Source organism: Pseudonaja textilis, chromosome 7 (assembly GCF_049901715.1).
Source record: "Pseudonaja textilis isolate UNSWEBS1 chromosome 7, rPseTex1.2, whole genome shotgun sequence".
Taxonomy (NCBI): Eukaryota; Metazoa; Chordata; class Lepidosauria; order Squamata; family Elapidae; genus Pseudonaja; species Pseudonaja textilis.
The window spans coordinates 30,020,006-30,039,106 of record NC_141996.1 but is presented as its reverse complement, the minus strand read 5'-3'; the positions used below and the strand labels follow the sequence as shown (position 1 = coordinate 30,039,106).

The following is a 19,101-nucleotide window of genomic DNA, read 5'->3' as shown; positions in this document are numbered from 1 at the left end:
TTATAAGTTATCTCACATGGTCCAGTTCTGTTACTAGAGTTGTGGAAAAATTTTGGCCAACACAAGATTATCAATTTAGTTATTTGAGAGGACAAATTTGAATCAAGAACGTCAGGTAATGCTCTGCTTTTGTAGATATTCAATTGTGATTTTGTAATCCCGCTGGCATATCAACATGACAGCTCTTTATATTAGAAATAATATTTCAAAATATATATTGTTTGTAAACTGGAAAGTTAAACTACTCCAGCTACTACTACAAACTACTCTGTAATAGCTGTATTCTTATTAAGAACACATTTTTAAAAAAAATAGTTATATCTGAAAAGGTTTTGAATTTTAGTTTTATATGCAGTTGCTAAATAGTATTTCTTAAACTGTGGCAAACATGCATGCAAGTTACTTAAATGGAAGAGTTAAGAAAAAGCAATACAGAATTTAGTGAGCTCTTGCTCTGTAAATGTGTCTTTTTATATGAATAACTTCTGTCTTTGTTTTCAAGGTACATTGTACCTAAACCATAGGTTTATGACTTTTCTGATCATAATCCTTTAGAAAGATTATTATTCTTTGAACAGGGCTTTACAGTAATATCCTGATTCTAAATGTACTTGCATGACCAGGCAGTGAGCCCCATAGAGATCAAGGAGCATTGCTTCACACAAATGTTCTTTGGGCAGTAACACTATATATAGATGTTCCAGTGAGTAATTTTGTGAAGTTCCTGTCAGATTTTCCTTCAAATATTAGTACACTTTATTGGATAATGTTGATAAGCAACAATGACACTAAGCAGAATAGTACAATAGATTGCATGTTGACATTTATGCTTTCCTAAATTAGCTTATATTTTTAGATGAATTTGAAAATGGTTGTTTGTCAGTAGCAGTAACAAAAGCACTTGGACCAGGGGTGTCAAACTCGATTTCATTTGAAGGCCCATCAGGGTTGTAGGCCAGGTGTGGACATGGTCAGGGTGGGTGTAGTCAGCTTGTCACTTGTGTTGGGGGTGCCTGTGGTGGCCCGAACACTCTACCAGTGAAAACGGGCTCCCAAGCTCCATTTTCGTCTGCGATGGCCTCCTGCAACCCGCTGCCAGCAAAAATGTAGCTTAGGAAAGTCTCCTGCAGCCCTCCTGAGCTCCATTTTCGCAGGCAGAAGGACTGTAGACTGCTCCTTTGCTGTTTCCAGGGCAGCCCCACAGGCCAGATCTAAGTACCCAGTGGGCTGGATCCAGCCCCTGGGTTGAGTTTGACACCCCTGACTTAGACTTATATATTGCTTCATAGTGCTTCACAGCAGAGGTCCCCAAACCCTGGGCTGTGGGCCACTACCGGACCATGGCCTATTTGGAAGTGGGCCACACAAGTTGCAGGCAAGCATGCACACTTGTGTGCAGTTCAACTTGCACGAGCAGCAAGTCAGCACATGCGTATATGTAGGCCAACCTGCGCAAGTTGAGCTGCACATGTATGTGCATGTGCGTTAGAGCGCTGCTCATGCAACTCAAGCTTTGCGTGCATGTGTGCCAGTATACCTCTGATGTAAATTGAACTACGCATGTGTGTGTGCACTGACCCGCTACTCATGCAGTCTGGTTCCCCTGTCACTTAGCCAGGCTGCTAAGCCACAAAGGTTGGGGATCACTGCTTTGCAGTACTCTCTATGCGATTACAGAGTCAGCATATTGCCCCCAACAATTTGGGTCCTCATTCTACCAATCTCAGAAGTCAGCCTACAATACTGCATTCTAACTACTGCACCATCATAGCTCCTTCCATAAAAACTCATTGTGCTGCTCACAAGTTTACTGATAATAAAATATTATTTTACAATAATAGTTTCAAGCAATGTACTTTGTGGCTACTTTTTCTAGTAGCCCTGGCCACAAAATCAAGCTGCAAATACTGAAATGACCATGTAATAGGAAGAACTCCCCTTTTTTCCATTCTCTTTTCCATGTATCTGTTTAATTTCCAAGATCAGACAGCACCACTTTAAATATTTTTATTTCAATACTACTAAATTGGTCTTTACTCCTGTCCTTGAAAGTACGCTCACATTCCCATCTGTATTTGGAATTACTGCTTACTCTATCAGTAGCAAATTTTTATTGGGTATGGAGAACCTATAATCCCCCAGATGTTTCTAAATCCTACTCCATTGGCCATGGTGATTAGAAAATGTAATTCAATTACATCTGGAGGTCCATAGATTCCCCATGCTTATTAAGATAATAAGTAGACCAAGAGATGAAGAGTTTGAGGTTTGAAAACACTAGAGAGGACACGGTAAGTGTGTAAACTATGCCATACAGGCAATGGTATATTCTCTTAGTTTTAATTTATTTTACAAAGTTGCTGGGTAGTATGGAGGGAAATCATGAAAGTTATATTTTGTCCCTTAGAGAAAAGGCAGCAGCTAAATATAAGGGTTTTATAATTTATTTAGCCAGGTTTTTATTTTTATTGAAAGCAATGAGAAGTTATTATCCAATGGCAGAGACTGATGTAGCATCAATATGCTGATATACTCAAATTTATATCCCTACTTTTGGCCAATTATGTGATGCTCTGAAAATTCTGTGTCAGCGCCTGGAATTGGATGAAGATGGCTCCAGCTCAACCGAAGCAAGATTGAATGGATTTACGTGTTGGAGTTTATGGTTCTGGGAATTGTCCATCTCTTGTTCTGCATGGGATTGCACCAATCAAGGCAGAATTTATTAGGAATTCTTACAGACTTACAGCTCCTGTCCGAGGAATAGGAGGAAGACTTTGTGGCAAGAAGGGCCTTTGCACAAGTATGTATTGTATATTGCAAGTGGGATGTTCCTGGTCTGGGCTATCCTGCTTGCAATTACTCAGGCCTTGGTACTGCTCATAAGGATTACTGCAATGTTTTGTATTGGAACTGCTTTTAAAAAGTATTAGGAGCTTCAATTGGTGCAAAATGATACTTCATAAGCAATTATGTATGCACATCAATCAGCTCATATTATGTCTGTGTTCCATCGGCTGCATTGGCTGCAAGTTTGCTTGTAGGTTCAGTTAAGGATCCAGGTGATAATCTTATAAAGTTCTTCATGGCATAAATTCAGGGCACTTTCCCAAGATAAAATTTCATCATATTATACATGATTTGTGTTTGGACTAAACATGAGTTGAAAGAATCGATTGCAACATGGGACATATTGATCTCCTTCAATGTGAAGTGCATATAAGAAGCACCAAGGTATAATGTTCTTGTTTAGTATTAAGTGATATCCAAATGTATGTAAGAGGAAAAACTGTAGGAAATAAAACCAACTGACATAATTTATCCTCTTGTTATCAAGTTATAGCACTGTTCATATTTATTTAAAAATGGAAATGTTTCTCATCTCATAGAAAACATGACTTAAATCCACATAATTTACTGTAATATTAATATAATTGTAGCATTGTTATTCCTGTCCACAGTCTTTTAAGTTTCTGTCTATAAAGCTTCTGTAAACACAGCAATCTATAAGTAAGAAATGAATTGCAGAGTTACAAAGATTTTGTGAATGTTGAATAAAAATAATTGAAAAGAAAATTACTGCAAATGTAGATAAAGCATTGTGCTGTACTGTATAGAAACAGAATTGCTCCAATAAATAATACTCAGGCTACTAATTTGACTGAGAAAGTTAAGCACGTGTACGAATCTCTCATGGAAATCAAATTCTTAAATTTATCTAATCTGTTAATATAATCTAAAATAATGTATTGATAATCAAAATAATAAAATAAGCTATGTCACATTTCTGCTATCCAGTTGTTTTAGATGTATTTCCTACAATCTCCAGCTAAAATATTAGCCTTAATTGATTGTAAGGACTGTAGGCCTACATTTCTGCATGGCACTGAGTAGAGGAAAACTTAATTTGTAGTTTTGAAAATGAATGTTGGTGAAATTCTAAAAACAACTGGTGAGAACCAAATGAATCTTGGTATCTGAATGGAAACTTGTAACCATATAATATGTATTATAAACCTCTAGTTGATGTAGTGATTAAAGATTCTGAATAGAATAAATGCAGTTTATCCATTAATGCTTAAGTTATATTGTAATTATTTCCATTTCCTGTTTTCAAAAGTTTTTAAACCAGATGACTGGAAAAAATGTTTCTCTTTCATTTGCTTTCTTAGCAAATCAAAATTTTTGAAAGTGTTATAATTTATGTTTTATGTAGTCTGATGATCTTTGTTTCATAGATTGTTGTTTTCTCAATCCAATAATATTTATGTAAATTAATAAACAGTAAAATGTTGGATATATTTTAAAGTAATCCATTAATTATGCAAAATTTCAGGGCATCATTTTTTATGTTTCACAAATCCAGCTAAACCATGGTGGATACATTAAAAAAAAAACTCCTTAAAAATAAAAAAACTCCTTAAAAATTAAAATCCCAGTTCCTTTGAATTAGTTTATTTTGAAAAAAAGTAGAGTTGCTCTAACTTCCAACAAAATAGCCTGAAAGGACCAAAATAAATGGGTTTATTATTCATCATTAGATTATTAGTTTAAAATCTTAGAAACTATTGCCTTACACGTTACCAGATAAAAATGTCATCATAGCAGTGAATGAGAATTTCACTCTGACAAGTAGATATTTAGAAAATTTTATTAACAAAAGATATGCAATTTATTAATAAAAACAAAAACTTTTAATATCTTCAAACAGTATACTTATTCTTAAAGATGTATACATTGTAAGCATGTCCTTAATATCTGCAAGCTAATTTCTAAAATGTTCTACTGAGTTTCTTAAAATTAACATTGCTTACATCCAATTACCTTTGTGACCATAGCAATTGTTATTATTGTAATTTGAAGAGTTCTATTTTCATGTGTATATAGTTGAGAAATTTTGTATGTTGTAAGATAGCTAATGAATATATAATTGGAAGAATGATCTGAATAAATGGAAATAAAATAATCAAATATATTCCCATCCTCACTCCAAATAAGACTTTTACATGCCTAATTTAGTTTGCTTTAGTCTTAATCTTATCATGAATATGTAACTGTTGATATAGGAAACATAATTCAATACTGTGACTTTTTTCCTCATGAGCATATACAATTAATTTTAAAAATGAATTAAAATGGTAAAAGTAATAATTATCTTACTATCACTGCTACTGCCTTGATTTCGAATTTACATTTTCCAAACTTAAAACTACTAAAGCTATTCAAAAGCACAATAAATCTCAGTAAGAACATGTTTCTACATGCCTATAATATATAACATAATGTATTCAAAAAGCTGCTACAACTTTCTTCATACTATTTATAAAGTCACTAAGTCCTCTCCCAGTTTAAAATGCAGTTATGACTCTGTCCAGCACACAGTTGGAAATTATGTGTAATTCCTAGCTCTCCCTTTTTCTTAATTTAATGCTTCAGTTTTGCCTTGGAAATACCTTTTTATGCTTAGAAAGAGAACCGGAAAGTTGTTTAGTATTATAATTGATCTCAGCATTAAGTCCAAAAGTTGTGCTGTGAAAATAATATAAAGTGAACCAACTTGATTTTTGAAGCAAAATGCCTATTGGCTGCTAAAAGAAACTTCTTCCCACAGTCTCCCTCTTACCTTCAGCAAATGCACTGAAGAGTTCTTGATTTAATTATTGCTCAGTAGTGTTCAGATTTTGTTTCTCTTAGGCATTAGGGATGTGAGCATTCCAGCAGTTACACGAAACAATGAGAGAGAAACTCTCTGCTTGCTCAAAGCCTATGAAGCATTACGTCATGGCAATACCTTATAAGGAATTCTATATTGTGCAGTCTCATTCTGTACTTAGTATATTTTACTGATAACCATAACTACAAATATATGTATGTGTGTATGCGTGCATGCATATTTATGCATGTGTGTATTTTTCTGGCTTCAAATACTTTGGGCTATGAAACATTTCATGTCGGATTGATTTGTGGCCAAAATGAATGCATTGGAAAGTTTAAAAGAGTTAATTCTCATTATTAATAGAATAGTGAGGTGATTGCAGAGTAATATTTTATTTTTTTTCCTCCATGACACAATTGGGTTTGTTTAATTTTCATTTTATTTTCTGATTTGCCGAAGTGGGGTGGGGGGAACACCCAAGCTTAGCTGGCCTCCTCTGAGAAAAGTATGAACATCAAGCTTTTTTTCCTTGTGTTTTATTTCCTGATGATGTAACTAGAAAACAATTCTTCAAGTATGATGGGAAGGCCAGATGAGAAACAGGGATGTGTTATGTGTAAAAGTGCATGTACTTTTTCCTTTTAAACCCATTTCTTAACTTTCTCTCATTTAGTATATTTAGAATGGTTAATTATTTGGTATTAATAAGGTTTTAATAAGGTTTTACATATAACATTCATTTGACCTACGAAAAACAAGAAAAAACCCAGAATAGGCTTCAATTTACAGAAGAATGTCTTCATTAGATTTTATACTGAATTTTCTATTGCTTTACAAATGAAGGAATTTTGTAAGAAAATAATTGTAGAAAATTCATTGAAAGAATTATCTGGTTAAATCTGATGCATATTAATGAAAGTTTAAAATAGTATTAAAGAATTTTAAAACTGTATGTACATACTATGTTATAATATGCTAAATAAACTGGTGTGAATAATTGAAATTCAGTCTTTTACAATGCCCAACATTTATTAGAAATGTGTTGTAATAGACTGATCTGAATTTACTTTCCAGTAAAATGAATTTAGGATTGCAGCCATGGTTAGTTATCTACATGTGTTAAACATTGTAAATTGTATTGTAAGCATTAAGGGATTAATGCTATGTCATAGGGACTGAAGCTTGACTTTCTAAACATGGTTCACATTATCATAAAAATATGAGTAATTCAGTTTAATTTACATATTATGTCTTCTGTATAGTCTTTTTTTATAAAGTACAGTGTTTGATAAGTATTCTTAAAAATGCCCTGTTCCATAGTATTCTGGAAGTAGGGTCTGGAACTGGCAGCTTCTTTCAAGCAGACTTGTCTATGAATCAGATTATTATTCCCTTGCCTCCACCTTTGAGAAATAGATTGGTAATGACCAGACAGGATTCAATTGTTTTTACTTGTGGTGCTATAGCAATAGAATTCTGCCCATTTGCATCCTGCCCCTATTAATTTTGATTTGTTCTTGGTTTTAGGCATCTGGAAGTAGAGAGAATTATATTAATAGTTTTTCCTCATTTTAATGTTCTCCTATTTAATATTTATTGAATTATGTATTATTGGTTTATTTGGGGGTAAAAGTTTGAAAATTTCCTGGTAGAAAAGCAAAATAAAAAAAATTAAAAATAAATAATGATACATTAATATTATATTAGCTTTCTCATATTATCTACCCTCCCCCATTCCCAGTATGTTGTGTGTATATTTATATAAAGAATGATTTAAGGTTGCAAAGAGAGAATGGGCTACAGAGATGCAAATATGGAAAAGAGAAGGAATATGAAACTTCTGATTTGCAAAGAATTGGCCTCTGAAAATGATAGATAGGACGAACTGTTTCAGAGAATGTTCACTCTGATAGTATTTCTTCACATAAAAAAAGGAATTGGAGTTGGTAAGCTCATATTTGTTTTTCTTGGCTATTGAATAAATATTCATATACAGGTAAAATGTTTTGCATGATTTCTAATTTGAATACAGATTATAATATATACTGGAAATGCTTTCTTATGTTTACCATTATTATATACTGAATATTTACCATTATTGATACACTGAATATTTTGCATTTCAGTTTAAATGAAATCATCAGAGATTACTGTTTGCAGCTGACTGACAGAGCAAATATTACATAATGCTTTAAGACAGGAAATGAAGAGCATGTCTCATTAATACTGAGAGAAAGGTTTGAGTAAAAGTTTCTAGAAATAAAAACTTCAGTTGGGTATTCATGTGGTGTGTCTGAAGTAACTACAAAAACACAAATTCCATATTCTTGACATTCGTTTTCGCATTAGAAAAAATAAGGTAAAATGTACTAATTGTTCTTTATTCAATGTGCATTGTTAATTCAGTGTGTGTTATTTACTGAATAATTACATCATTTATTTATTTTTTATTGTTTAAATTGAATTTTCAGCTTTTGTTTTAAAAGCGGCCATATTCATATTCAGCTTGAAAAGACAAAACCCAGATAAACAGACAAAGGTAAGGTAGGAAAAGGGCAGATAGGATTTCCCTGTGGCACTATAAAAGAAAATAATATTCAGTCTCCTGCTAGCTCTTCCTAATAGGAGTTTTGTTTATAGACCCTATCTCTTTAGGAAAGTAACCTTCAGGGAATCAGAAGGGTCTGGAAGGACTAAGGTTTACGTGTCTATACCCTTATCACATTACTTCTCATACACATACTCACTGAATTATTATGAGTGTAAAACAAAAAGACAGATGAAAGACAGGAGACAAACTGAAATAATATGCAGAGTTCAGCAGGAGATCACAAGTAAAACATGTTGTTATTTTCTAGAATATAGCAAATAATGTACCATATCATGGCTGAGTCCCATTTTATTTTTTACTCTTTCAGAAATATCATATAATAAATGTTTCTTTGTATGCAGGACTTCCTTTATATTTGTTCATATGAATCTCATCTTTAAAAACGTTACATTTTCCTTCAAATCAGGCTTAAATTACAGCATACTAATACAGTGAAAAAAACAGAGCTTTACAAAGTACTAATTTAGGTATTGTTACAGGAATAGCTCCTCTCGTTTTATTGAGTGCTGAAGGCAACATTTTTATGTTATGGTGTCACTTTTTATGACATTATCATAAATTTTTCTTCTGTAAAAAAAATTCTAAAGCAACTTAATTGGAAGCATCCACTTCTATTTCCTGTTTTAGCAATTCATTTGATTTTAATATTTTATATAATATTACCTAATATTACATTGAACTGTTGGACTTTTTCAGCTCTGTAGCATCAATTTCATCATTGGCAATGGTTCTCAAATATTTTTGGCAGAAGATTTTTGGCTACCTATGTTTCTACATCAGATTGCAGTAATAGAGTTCAGAACCATCTGTCAATAATTTGGCTGTTCAACTACTTTGTTTCCATGAGTTATGGATAGATAGGTAAAGGCAGTTTTGTCTATTAGCTAATATAGAAGAGTTTAAAAAAGTGGGATCTTACAAATAAGCTGTAAGAGGAAAGGCACTATTTTAGCTGCTGACTCCATCTAAACAATTCCTGTCTCCATAGAAACTAATCATAGTTTTTAAAATATTGTTGTACTTGTAAATATTATGGCAGGATAGAATACCACAGAATCAGAGAATCTAGAGCTAAAGCCTGATTAGGTCATTGCGACCCTTGCGTGCCAACACAAAGTTGCTCCTTTTTTACTATTTAGTCCAGTTTATTTTGTCTACTCAGTGATTTCAAATTATTTGGGGCTTCAAGATTTTATTCTTTGTGTAACTTAGTTGGAGATGAAAGTATTCTGCTCCATGATGAAATTATGTGCATTGATGAGTAAATAAGGATCATATTAGGAAAGTCTTCTGGATTTTTCTTCAGTCTCTAGGTAGGTACAATTTTAAGTCACATATTTTTAATTAACAATTGTTGAGCTAAACCACAGTGTGCTATGGCATAGTGTGATATTTTTATTTGTCTGAATTCCTACCTGATATTTGACAAAATAGACCGTAACCACCTCCTTGATGACCTGGAACAATGTGGGGTGAAGGTTGCACTACCAGATGTATTTGCAATTGGATAAACAACTATCACCAATGCATTGTCCTTAATGGGTCTGTGTTCACATAGAGGGAGATACACAGAGTTCTGTTCTAGATTCTGTATTCTTCAACATCTTCATAAGTTACTTAATGAGAATAGAAGGGATACTCATAAAATTTGCAGATGACACAAAGCTGGAATCATTGCTAACACTTCAGAATTTAAAAGGATCTTGATCAGGGTGGGATTCTACTGGTTCGGCCCAGTTCGGGTGAACTGGTAGCTTCAAAATCATGGTATTTCTTTGTTCTCCACTGATCAGCTGTTTTCCAAAGATCAGCTGTGCCGTGTGATTTAGATTAGCTAGAAAGCAGGAAATCATCGGATTTCTTGCTTTCTAGCTAATATAAATCGTGCAGCATAGCTGATTCCCCCCTCGCTGTTGTACTGCTTTGCCGAGGAAGCTTCCCTGAGGCCCAAGAGGCAAAAAAAATATATACTGGGCCTCAGGAAAGCCTCCTTGGAGCAAAAATGTAGCACGGGAAGGCCATGTAGCACCCTTGCCCCGTTTTTGCTCCCACTCAGTCACATACCTGGCCATGCCCACCTGACCACACCCACAGAACCAGTAGTTTAAAAATTTGCATCCCTGGTCTTGATAGCCGTGAACATTGGTCCTTATCTAGTGAAATGTTCATTGATAAAAAAGGTAAGATTCTGCAAAATCAGATGCACAGGTACAAGGTAGGTGGTCTTTAATAGAGGTTAAAATAAGGTTAATTAAAGGGATATGGGTGTTCTGAGATGACCATAATTAAGTATGACCTATCAATGTGATTCAGATGCCCCAAGAACCTGGTGCAGGGGGGAGGTGTATGAATGGCACACACACACATGCATGCACATCTCCATTTGTGTGAGAAATGGCTGCTTGTGCTTGCATGTGAAACTCCACTTGCGTGAGTGGGAGGCACTTGCACTCGCATGAGACTGGAACTTCGCATGCTTGCCCATCTTTCCCATGACCCGATTTTGAATGGGCAGTGGCCCATTCCAGGGGACCCCTGGACTAAAGTATACGAGAAGACCAAAGTCAAATAATTTTGCATTGTTATTAGTGAATCCTTGCCTGTTGTTACAGCTTCTCCATTGTTCTTCTCTGGGTTGCCTGCACATTCTTTTATGGTCTACAACTGCTATCATAAACCACTTCACTTTAAGTTGCTAAAGCAGGTACTGCTGCTGATAACCCTCGCATTATATCATTTTTCTAGATCAGCTTCAATAAGCAGATTGAGATACAAGCCCCCAAATTCTGAGGCAACATAGGGGAAAAAGTAACAACTAAATGTATCACTCAGCTTATTAAACTATACTCAGTTTAAATTAAATTAAATTAGATTTGACAAAACAGAGAAAGAATGTCTCTTGTTTACTAGAGTTTACTAGATCTGATAGTCTCAAAAATTAGATAAAACAAATATTCAAAAACTGGATTAAAATTTGGAGACAATGATATTTTAGTTGCAGAGGATTCATATTTGTGGAATAATAGGAAAATAATTTGAAATGGAAATTTGGGAAATTGTGAAAAGAAATATAGGAGTTGAATTCATCAAAAGTGTTCTGTATGGGCTGAGGAAGACCTTCACTATAATTTACCTTGTACAGTATGTATCCTGTGAAACTTGCAGTTCTCTGCTAGGTAGAAATGGAAGTCTATTCGTTTAGTTCAGTGACAGATTTTATTGACACTCCTTTTATAAAAAAAATACATTTAATTTTGTAACGCCAGTGTATTTGTGCTTTGGAAAATGACAAATGAAAGCAAGGACTGGCATATTTTCCCAAGCAGAAATTGTTGGGCTCATTCACACATCCTGTTAAACTATGCTGTGATTAGGCTTGTGGTGTAGCCAAAACCCAGAATATGGCTGACATTGTGGTTAAAGCACAGAATTCTAATCAGAGTCTGCTATTGTGACTTATCTCAGGTTTTCATGCTTTAGAGTCTGAGGCCGGATGTTGTCCAAATCCTTCCACCTTCCAGACATTGAATTGTCAGTACAAAAAGTCCTTTAAGCAGTGCTAATCCAACATCATTGTCTCTGTCTCTGTAGATCCCTTAAAGTCCTTTATCAAAACAAAAGGGAAATTCCTGTACTGTGAATGCTGATTCTCTGACTCAAGAGGTAATCACCATGTACCTGAGTTTTCGTTTTTTAAAAACAAATTAAAAAACACGATACAAGCAATCCCCTACCAGCAACTACAATGGAAGGTGGGGTAATAGCTAAATAGGAGACAAGTAGTAAACTTCCGAATTATTTGCGGTTCTTTCTAAATTTATAAGCTAAAATGCTCATTGTATTGCCCTCTCCATTAATTAAAACCCTTAAACATTTGTGGATCTACCAAATTAAATGTCGTGATTTTTCAGATTTCTACTCAGTATTTCTTACTTGCTACTTAGATACATGGTAATTTTGTATTTCATTTTAAGTTGTTGAGGTAAAGTGACTGTGCTGATGGAGGAAAATATTTGTAGCTCAGAGCTTAAATGAGGTTTTTTTGGTGAGGTTGTTTGCTGTTGATGTTACCTAGTTTGGATAATGAAATATCTTCAAGAAAACAATCAAGCTCAGAGAGCACCAAGGACCCCTAAAGTGACCATGCTATTACCTTAACATATTTTTGTTTTTGTTAATGTTTTGAATTCTAAATGTAGTCATCACCATTATAGAATTCAGAAACATTTTTAAAGTAGAAACCCATGCCAAAATTCCCAATGTCAAAATGAATTTCAGGATTTGTTACTTCAGTAATAATTTAATTGTGTTCTAAGATTGGAAGAAGTATACATTTTTTTAAAGAAATAAGGATGACTGTGCTTATTTGAGCCAAGAGCCTTTCTGATAAAATATGTCATTTCTCTCTCTCTCTCTCTTTTTTTTGCTTTACATAATACACGAATTCACTCTATTATGACAGGAGTAGATAGCCTTTTTGTGGCTAGTGGACAAATTTTTGGTGGCTAAGACTGCAATTATTATTTTACTGGTAAACCTACAGTGGGCAGGGTAATGATTCAGAGAACATGTTACATCACGTATTTAGATTTTTGTGGGGAGATTTAGTCTTATATGTGTTATTCCTATTTTACAGCTACACTAGTTTCCTTCTTCAAATGCTATGTTACTATGATACTGCTTTCAACAGTCACAGTAAGGGGGGGCTCTCGAGTTGCAAAAGAGACTAGCAGTCTAATGCAGACTTCAGTATATAGCTGTGATTTAACAGTATATGGTCAACCCATAATGCTCACAAAGCATAGTTTAAGAATCCTAGCAATATGTGAATGTGTCATGAGAAAATGATCCCTACAAATATATCCTACGAATAATATGTTATAGGTTATATGATGAATGTTTGTATTTCTATTTATACTAAAACTCTCGTTGTTATGTTGTCTAACTGGGCAAAAAAGTACATCACGGGAAATAATTTTTGAACCAAAATAGCTCAAATAAGCTTACAGAATGTGTCCAAAATCCAGGACCCATGACTCCAGAGGGGATAAAATTTGGGGACATTCTGGATGTTTCTGTGCCACTGGTTGTTACTGTTTCATGACAGATCCCAGCCCAAACTTGCAATCTCTCGCTTCACTCTATCTATCAGCAGCTACTTACCTACAGGATTAGACAGGGTCGAATGGGATGGGAACAGGAAGGAAGGGAAGGGAAGGGAAATGGATGCTTTGATGGAAAATCAAACAAGGAAAATCAGTGGGGATGCTGGCAGAAAATTGGAAGTTGCCCCTACTTCCACTGCTTTTTGGCCATTTTATTTTTATGTTTAGGAAAATATCTGTAAAACAATAACCAGTGGGGCATGGATTGTCTAGTTTTGCTTTAAATTTTTATAGTTCTATTCATTAAAAATCCAGTATCCTATTACATTAATGGAGTAACTTGATTACTGAAATGTGAAAAGCTTGAGTTAGTTGTTGAACCTAAATATGCATGTAGGGGATGCTCAGACATCTGAATTTTACACCTGGTAAGCTGCATTTTATACCTGTTTGACAAATGTATGGGCTGTGCTGGATCGTCTTGATTTGAGATATGTAACCTTTGTTCTGGGATATATGCAACATTTTAAAGCATTTTCAATTCTGTGTAAGACAAAGTAACAAAGAAAAGGTAATTGAACTGAGAAATGAATACATTTTGCACAATTTATTTCACACATTTTCTAAATTGGACAACTTAATTAATTTTCCTTCCCTCGATAGGGGATATACAAATACTGAAGCTTTACTAAAAAGTATCAATTATATGTGTAGAAAAATCCAAGTCCAAAAAGGAGAGCTGTGTTTTTAAATATGTTGCTGAAGGGGAGTAGCTCCATGAACTATGAACTATATGTAGTTTCTACATGAAGTGTTTCTGTTCATTAAAAGTATACTTGAAATACATTGGAAAACATGTCTATGTGTATTTTGTTGTTCTTAAAGTAATTCTAGACTTTTAATCCAGTCTTTAAGAGGGAAGATTTAATAGGTTAAAATTATTGGATGAATTGTTCAATTACTATTGATTTGGGGATTTCATCAGCATGTAAAATATAAACTCTAGTAAATTTATAGTGAACTGATAGTAAATTTAGAATTGTATAGATTGTCATTCATCTTTTATGCTGCTACGATATTTCTGACAATTTCTGAACATATGATAGTATTTAACTCTTAAGTTAATATCTAGAATTAAATAAAATTATTTTTATCTCGTATTCTCCTAATATTTTATCCTTCCAGTTACTAAATTCTGAATATCTGTTCATATCCTAAAGATCCTGAGAAAGATCATTTCTGCTGAGAAATTTGTGTTGAACTGACATAGTACTTGATATATTCCACATACAATATTTTGCAGAATTGGTTTCTAAGAAAATAACTCCATTTCAGCATATTGATCTATATATATAATTGATGGATTAATTATATATTTGTCTTCATTGTATGTTTTAGCCTCTATACTGAAAAAATCTACTATCTTGTATCATAAGCAACCAAAGATAGGTATAAGCTCAGTGAGATATAAGTAAGAATTAATCATATAACTAAAACTAACCAGTGTCTGAGACATTTAAATTGCCTGAATTTTGCCTTGTTCCAGATAGCTCTCTGGTAGGTAAAATCTCCAAAGGACCCTTTTAAATATTTTTAGCCTTGAGTTTGCACTGTTCTTGCTTGAGGATATGATTCTGTCATCCTCAAGAGACTTGAGAATATAACTTGGTATAACTTGACTTCTAAGATGGCTTTCTTGTTGCTGTTGTTATTATCATACCGTAAATCCCATTCTGGTTGGGGAATATCTGTTTTACAGGCACTAAAATGTAATGGAATTATTTTTTCTGTCTTCATTCCTACATATATTTATAGGCATATATATGCATCCTATGTGTGTACATATGTATATGCTCGGCACTTTAGAGAGTTCAGTTGACATCCAATGTTCTGTAAGTGTGGTGAGGATGATGTGAATGTACTACAAGAAAAAATTCTTCAATGTGGAGAAACAAGAGATAGTATGGAATGCCAAATAGCTGCTCAGGTAGAAGCACTAGAATAGAATAGAATAGAATAGAATAGAATAGAATAGAATAGAATAGAATAGAATAGAATAGAATAGAATAGAATTCTTTATTGGCCAAGTGTGATTGGACACACAAGGAATTTGTTTTGGTGAAAATGCTTTCAGTGTAAATAAAAAAAGATATATTTGTCAAGAGTTAAGAATCAATCATCAGGTACCACACTTAATAATAGTCATAGGGTACAATAAGCAATCAAATCATACTAGGAAACAGTCAATATAAATCGTAAGGATACAAGCAACAAAGTTACAATCATACAGTCACAAGTAGGAGTGGATGGGTAATAAGGAGTGATAAGAAGATTAATAGTAATAGTAATGCAGATTTTGTAAATAGTTGGACGCTGTTGAGGGAATTATTTGTTTATCAGAGTGATGGTGTTTGGGAAAAAACTGTCCTTGTGCCTAGTTGTTCTGGTGTGCAGTGCTCGATAGTGTCGTTTTGAGGGTAGAAGTTGAAACAGTATGTCTGTGATGTGAGGGGTCTAAATATTTTCACAGCCCTCTTTTTGACTCATGCAGTATACAGGTCCTTGATTGAAGGCAGATTGGTAGTAATTGTTTTCTCCAGCATGCCTTTGGGATAATCCACACATATGGGTTGAATCTGCCTTTCTGCCCAGAGACTGAGTCATCAATCTTTGCCATGCCTCTTCCTGTTGGGGCAGGAAGCCCCCTACCCCAGTCATGTCTCTGGCCCTATAGAGACGTGGCAAAGATTTGCTCCAACAATTTCTTCAGAAAGCATCAGTTAAGTGTGGATTCTCCCAAAGGTTTGCAATTCTCCCAAAAGAAACAAAACATCGCAAACAGACAGCGATTGGAACTTCTGCCTGCTCCGGTTTTTTGCGCCCCCTTGAACTACCAATTGAAGGCCTAACAGCCCAGGCAGACAAGGGGAAGCCCCAAAATGAACCCCCATCTCTGGGGGGGGGGGGCTGAAGCTGCAATCGCCTCCAGTTTATTGTTGCGTGCCCAGGCTTAACCAGGTAGCTCCAAGCACCCGCTTTCGCTTTTGCTCTTCACAGCTGATTTTCAGGGACGACAGCGGTCATTTTGACCACGTGGCAAGTTGTTCAGGCTATCCAGGAGACTGGTAGGCCGCCAGCCCAGGGAAGGTTTCCAGGGCTTAAATTCCCATCTGGGCAAGTGGATTGGAGGATTGAGCAAGCTCTCCTCCAAGAGATTTCCTTTTGATTGCATACTTCCTCATCCTGCAGATTTCCAGATCAGAGATAGGACTGAAGCCACTTTTACTCCAACTGCAGCGGGGATGCGCTCAGCAGATAAAATGGGCCCAGGATTATCAGAGGATCTTAAGCCCTTATTGCTCAGGCCATTTCTCAAGGGTAGCTTCCACCCTGAGGGGGAGGAGCCATTCTTCTTCCCCAAGATCTGATCCTCAGCCATTGCAGCCAGTGCAATACCAGGCCTCCATGGGTTTCTCCAGGCACCAGAGGGAGGCCTCTCCAGCTCACTCTATCAGAAGCAGGGCATCTGGGGTGCAGGAGGAAGTTCAAGGGGAACAGGGATTCTCAGAAGATGAAAAGATGATCTCACCTGATCCACCCCCGTTCATGGGTCTGTTTAGTCTGGGGCTATTTAAATCCCTCCTCCACAAGGCTAGGACACTGCCCAAATTGGTCCTCTGCCCACTATCCCAACTGCTTCACCAGACACTCAGGTCCTAACAGCAGGGTTTTTTCTGAACCTACAATTCTCCAACAGGAGATCCCTTGTCCCAAGTTATTTTTGGATGTAGTTCAGAGGCAATGGGAACAACCAGGATCCTTCCCCTCTCTGGGGGGTACTGATAATTTTTTTTTCAATATGGCTCCTCTCCAAGTCACTACAACTTCCCCCTTTGGATGAACCTTTGGCATCCTTGGTCTCTCCTTCTGCAATATTGGGCAACATAGCAGAGGTCCTTAAGACAGAAGATAAAAAGGTGGAACAAAATTTTTTCAGAACATGCAGTTAAAGCAACTGCGGCCACCTCCTTTATCACTAGGACATCCCTTCTCTGACTGCGCCAATTACATGCTAGAATTCCCCCTGAGAAAATAAGAATGCATCAGGATGTCAACAAACTGGTTGCAACAGGTGAATTTGCGGCCGATTCCTCCCTGCACGCAGCCTGATTCTCCTTCAGGACCCTGGCCTCCAACATCACTTCTCATCATCTGCTGTGGCTACAACAGTGGCAAGCAGATGCTAGAACCAAACGGAAAGTGGCCTCTGCTCCCTAAATGGGTTCTTCCCTTTTTGGAGAGGTCTTAAATTCCTTCAAGTCGAGAATAAAGGCAAGAGAAAGGTGTTCTCCTCTCTTACTAGGAGGGCTGATAAAACTCCATACATAGGGACATGGCATAATACTTTCCTCTATGAGACCTTAAAAGAAGGTGGACTGCATTTACCATTCTGATAACACTTTTAGATATCTTCTCCCAGAGTTGCTGAGTGCCAGGACCACAAATAGTTTCTAAAGCTAAGACACTGTTGTGTACAGTTATCTAAAGTGCAAACATAAGTGAGTTCAGTTATAGGGCTTGAATCCTATAGAATAACATTTAGCAACCTGTGTCTGAAGATTCCCAGTAAGGATGAAATCAGTAATGTGTTTCCTCCTTGTAGTCACTGTAACTGAAAAAAAACGTAAGTTATGTTCTGTGTAAAAATAAAAAAACCCAGCACCACTCCTTGAGTGGAAATTATTTAAACCCCCCAAATGGGTATCTGACTTAAAATAAAAATCTTAAGGGTTAAATCTTAAGGGAAGGTGGACTGTATAACTTTCTGATAGTAGTTTTGATAGAATAATTAATTTACTTGCAGTAGAATCTTGTATCTAGAAACTGTTTGTGGTGAAGTATTTATTTAATGTGACATTTTAGAAGCAACAAAACTCCACTGCTGTTGGTTTAAGAAGTTTTATTTTCTGCATTTTGAATCACAGACGTCATTATCCTTAAATATCCTTGTTGCCAAAAGAAGTTAAAACAGAACTGTGAATAACTGCTAATGGCATGCTTCATGGCTCCATTCAGTCTGCCTTTTCATCAAATGTAAAGGGGATAGCAGAGAGATACCTTTCTTGAGATTTAAATGGCAACACATGTTTGAAATGGTACATGGAATTAATGGTAAGAAAATAGCATATAGTAATAGAAAAGCAAAGAAAAGGATGTTGCCCTACTGTCAGTCATATAATGGTTACATGTAAGTAATCAAGTGGCCGTTTTGCTTAAACAAGATCTAGCTCATGTATTTAATTTTTCTCAGTGTGTATATATTTTGTTTTTTTAAGGACTTACATTAATACAAAAGTCAAAAACAGTCTTACTTTGTTCTAAGGGCAAAAGGGCAAGGAGAAGTCTATAATGAATTGATTGTCATTGAATTTAGAATCCTTTTGAGTAGTGCATAAAGTTTTCTAGTGGGACAAAAATGTAAGAAAAATGGATTTATAGGCAAAAAAAACCCCAACAACCCTAAATGACACCATCGCTAAGAGTGTATGGTTTCTGTGATTATGTTGGTGGATTTATGCATTACTTTTAAGGCCCCGAATGCTGCATAACATAGGACTTAGTTCTCAATAATATTGTAGATTTGTTTTTATCACACCTTGGAGACATTTATGGAATATGAGTTGAAATGTCCATGCAGGAATACAATTTACATGATTTAATCAAGATTA

At 35.4% G+C, this 19,101-nt stretch overlaps 2 protein-coding genes across 9 annotated transcripts in view; one reads left to right on the top strand and one right to left on the bottom strand.

The window, feature by feature from the left end:
- CMSS1 (cms1 ribosomal small subunit homolog) overlaps nt 1-19,101 on the top strand; it is a 167,855-nt gene that overhangs the window by 30,579 nt on the left and 118,175 nt on the right. The gene's annotated exons all lie outside the window — the stretch shown is intronic.
- FILIP1L (filamin A interacting protein 1 like) overlaps nt 1-19,101 on the bottom strand; it is a 76,512-nt gene that overhangs the window by 26,511 nt on the left and 30,900 nt on the right. Inside the window, exon 1 of one of the 3 annotated variants that reach the window (XM_026700845.2) lies at nt 5,624-5,743. The exons of the other annotated variants lie outside the window; for them this stretch is intronic. The gene's annotated coding sequence lies outside the window, so the exon portion shown is untranslated. Of the gene's footprint in view, nt 1-5,623; nt 5,744-19,101 lie in introns of those variants that run through there. 3 annotated transcript variants of the gene reach the window in all.